The sequence below is a fragment of the Rhincodon typus genome, chromosome 5, assembly GCF_021869965.1.
Source record: "Rhincodon typus isolate 14 chromosome 5, sRhiTyp1.1, whole genome shotgun sequence".
In the NCBI taxonomy this organism is placed as follows: domain Eukaryota; kingdom Metazoa; phylum Chordata; class Chondrichthyes; order Orectolobiformes; family Rhincodontidae; genus Rhincodon; species Rhincodon typus.
The window spans coordinates 113270687-113276821 of record NC_063336.1 but is presented as its reverse complement, the minus strand read 5'-3'; positions in this window follow the sequence as shown (position 1 = coordinate 113276821).

The following is a 6135-nucleotide window of genomic DNA, read 5'->3' as shown; positions in this document are numbered from 1 at the left end:
ATTTACCATGGGCCTCAGGTTTACAAGATTATGGATGTAACCACCATGTTACCTTTGCCTGTGCCAATTAATGCTTTCATGCAAGAGAAGCATTGCATCACGGTAGCAGCATGTTAGAACAAAGACATATCTCCTTGCCACCTGCCCCTCTCACCTCACTAATTGTAGTCAGGGATTTTATATATGGAGGAGCAACTAATAGCATCAGCATGGTTCATTAGGATTTCTGAAGAAGGGTCTAGGCCCGAAATGTCGGCTTTCCTGCTCCTCTGATGCTGGTTGGCCTGCTGTGTTCATCCAGCTCTACACCTTGTTATCTCCGATCATAGTTGTCTCACTGATGTATTTGTACTTTGCCCCAAGTGTTAAGTTAAAGGCAATAGCTTCATACCTGTGGCATTTTGTACTCTGTATGAGTCATAGAATTCTTGTGTTTACAATTCTTCAGATTTGCAATGATCAAATTAAGAGTTTAACAGCCTGGAGAGAAATGTCTATTGGCACAGGAGTAGAACTTTGAGGAGAATTTCTCCAATTGTCCCTTGTACTTTTGACAGGGATTGGTGGAAACCCTTGAGAAACAGTGCAAAAGTTTTCTGGAGTTCATCCTGGTCTTTGGCCAAAACAATGACGAGAAATTTGGAGAGCCTTGCAGAAATTATTTTTCCCGATGCATGTTGTATGGAAAATCGCTGTGATAAAATGGACATAGTCCCCAAAATTCCAGTGAGATGATATGGTGAATGTAGCACAGTAAACAGTTCATGGCTGGACCTTCAGGAAAAACTTCATGCTTCAGAATGCGCTGCCTGAAATGTAATGGAGACAGGATAAATTGAGGCATTCAAGAGGCTATTGGATGATAATTTGCATCGCAATGGTGCTCAGGGATATGGAGAAAAGGCAGGAGAGACGCAAGGCAATAGAACCAGTGCAGTCATGTTGAGCCAAATGACCTCATTCTATCCCTCAATAATTCAGAGATTTTGAAGCATTTCAGAAGACTCCACTTACATGGATTACTTTAGAGAAATATTATACAATGAATTCCCTTTTACCATTCCTTCCTCGGCTGGAGGAAGACAATAAGGAGCAAGACACTGGCATGGAAGCCTGGTAAGTCAGGAAGCATTGGAGAGAGCCAGACTCTCATGGAGGTGTGTGACAAGCAGAATCTACAGAAAGCAACACAACATTTCTTTATCTTTTATTCTCCATGTTTATTTTTGTTGCTATTTGTTTCTGGATCTTTGCTTTTCTTCCATAACATTAGAAACATCAGACTTTTCCACAAGGAAAATTGAAATGGTGTTCACAGCACAAACGTAAGTAATCACAGTGTCTTTTCTGCACGATTGGATCATTCCTCAAAAATACCTGTGACTTCTCCCACGTTAGAGAATTTATTCTGGATTGCTTCCTAAAACAAATAGCTCATGCCTTGTGCGTGAAGGGGAAATCAGTTCATCTTAATTGGCAATATTGTTAGACAGTTAAGTAGGTTGGCTACCAATCTTTTGCAGAATATCAGGTTTTGCAAAATTACTGGACAACCTACTATGTAAACATGTCCCTCCTGTCAACCCTCAGCATTTCATTAATTACAAGAAACTGCATCCTTAAATATGCAACTACAGGAAAGACTCCTCCATGGTAATGTTAAGTATGGCAAGAAGCTGACCTATATCTTGAGGTTGTCAAGTGTCATTGGTCTCTCATGATCCATTGTCCAGATTGTGAAGAATGTTGCCCAGTACTGCCATGCATATATGACCTTTGCAATCACAAAGTGCTACAATGAAGTTCATACCCAGATCTGAGTTAGGATAAAGCATACTATCGATTTATTTTATTCACTCATTGGATGTGGGCATCTCGGGCTGGGCCAGCATTTATTGCCCAGAGGGCAGTTAAGAGTCAACCATATTGCTGTAGGTCTGGAATCACTTGTTGGCCAGACCAAGTAAGGATGGCAGATTTCCTTTCCTAAAGGACATTAGTGAACCAGATGAGTTTTTCCAACAATCAGCTATGGTTTCATGGTCATCGTTAAACCCTTAGTTCCAGATTCTTAATTGAATTCAAATTCCACCATCTGCCATGGCAGGATTTGAACCCAGGTCCCCAGAACATTAGTTGAGTTTCTGGATTAATCGTCTGGTGATAATACCACTAGGCCATTGCCTCCCCATTGGGAGGAGAGGATGATGAAAGTACCTGTCAGGATTTTACACTATGTTCCAACTGCTTTCCAGAACTGTAATAGCTTGCTTACAGCAAGATGCTGGAAATCTGAAATATAAACAGAAAGTGTTGGAGAAACTCATCAGCTCTAGCAACATCTATGGAGACAGAAAACAGAGTTAATGTTTATGACTCATCTTCAGAGTTGGTTTCAGTGCCATAGCTTACTGTAAGCTGCACAACTATGAGAAAAAGACATCCAATAGAAAACTCCAAGAAGAAAGTTGATGTGGGAGCCAAAACTGCAGAGGCAAAAGAGATGGAATACAAAGAAGCAGACGTATCAGTGCTCCATTCAACTATAGCCGAAAAACAGCATTTATTTGGGCACTTGGGAATTCTTTGAATAGTCTTAATCCACTTTGTTCCAGCTCAGCAAGCATCAAATGTTCAATATCTAACTCTCACAATCCTCTACAGCTGTCCCCTTGAATTAACAGTGTAAATGTCTGAAATAATCAAACAAATATTTATTAGCAGCATCAGTGTATATAATTAAATTATCGTCTCGAAATATCTTTATGATTCTGGAACAAATGAAAAATCCTGATAAGCTGGCCACTTATTTTGTTTGGCCTATTCTTAATTATCATCAATGAGTAATCTCCCAATTCAGTTTCTCAAAAAAAAGCCTGAAGACTTTTAGTGAATTTTTCAGAAATACACACATTTATAGTCAGGCAGACAGTTTGACATATTCATTTAATTGTAATTTATTCCTGGACTACTCTCCCTTCCTGTTTGACCCATCCTCTCCCAGGATCAATCCTCCTGATCAATCCCAACTCCGACCTTTCTGATTGCAACTCCCCCATCCTTGGGCAACCTTACTTGGCCCTATGGTCTTTCACAAGTGAATCACTATCAGTCACACAAGCTAGCTCCTAGACCAAGAGCTGATCAGTGGCACCACATGCACATTGTGGAATTAAATCTCAATTTATGGATTTCCCATGAGTATCAAATTCATTTGCTGCTGACAGTTCGGGTAAGGAAAAATTGGGCTTGATGTCTTTATTGTTCCTTGATTCTGCACATGTGACATATGTGCGGTGTGACCGTGTTTTTGTTTGAGTTGTGGACATGGAGAGGTAAGAAAACAAAAAGATTGTGGCAGTCAGTCAGATTTTCCAACAGAAATCTAAGAGGGCAAGCTACTGGCGACCTTAGCTGGAGAATATAAGTAGTTAAGGTAGTGTGTCTTATCAGCTACCTTGTTAGAAGCAATTACTTTTGCTCATCTAATGATTGTTGGAAGTGACAGGGCAGGTAGATTACGATTACCAAGATATAATATTCATATGATATGGCCATTTTTTATTGCTCCATTCTAGTCTATGTCTTGCTCCGAACACAAGGGTAGGTAGTAGGAAGAGACCTACCCTGACCAGTGCTCTTTTGAGGGATCAAGAACTACATAGAAATTCACAGTCAGATTATTTCATCAGGCAACCATTGGATTTGTATCCATTCTTGAGTGTTCATTCACTTGCTGAAAGTTGCAATTGTTTGCAGGGAGTCATGTAGCTGGTGCTGAACTATGTTTTAATCATTCAGTAACTTGCACTGAAATAACTTGCTTCCAGACATCGGTGATCTAGTAGATTTTCTTCTTGGAATTGAACACGACTGGGAGAATAGTGAGAGTAAGACAAGTTATTGGAAGAGGGAGGAGGAGTCGCTGCAGAATGGCTGCCTACCAAAAGAGGAGCAAGCCTCTTACTGAACATCAGTGAGAAGCAATACCAGTGAACTTCCTGTTTCATCCAAGTGATTGTGGTTAAAATCCGACAACTGGTGCAATTATGACTGAAACCTCCAGGCAGGTCAAGAAATGCATTGCCAGTGACTGCCAAGGTGACTATTCCTGACGTTTTTCCAGGTCTTCAGTGACAGTTAGGAGGTGAAAAGTCTCAAATAAATTTTGTGGAAAGATGTGATTGTGGGATTGGGGTTTGGTGGAGGCCTGGGGTGGGGTGGTGATGCATGGCTGTTATTTCTTATCTTCTGCTCAATGTGTCATTTTTCCTGTGAAAGAACGGGTGGCAGAATGGTCAGTTATTCGGAGCCTAAATGAGCCACTTAGGCAGCCAAATAATGATTATTCCCATTCCCTTGAGTAGTTTGACAGTATGGGGGGTATTTTCTGCTATATGGGAATATCATCCAATAGACACCATTGTAGAATACTTCCTTTTTTCTACCCTACGGCTCTCTTATAACAATGTCTCTTTTTGGAGCTTGAGAGAAATGATGGCTATTTGGTGTAAGCTGCAAACATTTACACAGAATACAGAACATAGAACAGGATAGCATAGAAACAGACCCTGCAGCCCACCATGTCTGTCCTGACCATGCGGCCATTCTAAACTAATTCCATTTGCCTGCACAGTCCATATCCCTCTAGTTCCTGCCTGTTCATGTGTCTAAATAAATGTCTCTTAAAAATTGCAATTGTATCTGTTTCCACCATCTCCCCTGGCAGCGCATTCCAGACATCTACCAGCCTCTGTGTAAAAAGTTTGCCTCGCACATCTCCTTTAAAGTTTTCCCCTCTCACCTTAAGCCTGTGCTCCCTAGTATTTGACCTTTCCACCTTGGGAAAAAAATCTGACTATTCACTCTATCCATGCCTCTCATTATTTTATATACTTCTATCAAGTCACCCATCAGTCTCCAACAGTCTTGTGAAAACAATCCAAGTCTGTTCAACCTCTCCTTATAGCTTATACACTCCAATCCAAGCAACATCCTGGTAAACATCTTCTGCATCCTCTTATAGTGTAGTAATCAAAACTGCACACAACACTCCAAAAGTGGCCTAACTGTAGTTTTATACAGGTACAATATAACTTACCAAATTTATACTCAATGCCCTGACCAATGAAGTCAGTGAGCCATATGCCTTCTTTACCACCTTATTCACTTGTGTCACCTCTCTTAGAGAGCTACGCACTTACACTTCGAGATCCCTCTGTATATCAATTGACACAAGGGTCTTTCCATTTGCAATATATTTCCTCTTGCATTTAACTTCCCAAAATGTATCATTTCACACTTGTCCAGATTAATCTCCATCTACTAGTTCTCCACTCAACTTTCCAACTGATCCAAATCCTCTGTATCCTTTGACAACTTTCCCATTTTCATGATATCTGGAAATTTACTAATCATACTATCTGCATTTTCATCAAAATCACTTATATATTTTATAAACAACAGAGGTCCCAGCACTGATCCTTGTGGAACACCACTGATCACAGACCTCCAGTCAGAAAAAACGCTCCTCCACAACTATTGACTGTTGTTCAATTACCAAGCTAATTTTGTATCTAACTTACCAACTCACCATTGATCACACGTGACTTAATCTTCTGGACCAGCCTAACATGAGGGACTTTATTAAATGCTTTAGTAAAGTCCAGGTAGACAATATTCACTGCCATCATCTTCCTCAAATAACTCAATGAAATTTTTAAACGAAGACCTCCCTCATATAAAGCAATGCTGACAATCCATATTAAGTTCATTCCTTTCTAAAAGCAAGAAAATGCCTAAGTATTTTCTCCAATAATTTCTCTACCACTAATGTAAAGTTCACTAGCCTATATTTTCCTGGATTATTCCTGTTGCCTTTCTTAAACAAAGGAACATTGGCTATTCTGCAGTCTTCTGCGACCTCAACTGTGGCTCAAGAGGATACAAAAATCTGTCAAAGCACCAGCAATCTCCTCCCTTGCCTCCTTCAGCATTTCATAAGCCATCGAGGACCTACCTACAGTAATGTTTTTCAAGACACCCAACATCTCCTCCTTTATATCGACAGGCCCTTAAATGTCCCTCCCTAATCTTACCATCATCTATCTTCTGCTCCTTGGTAAGTATCAATGC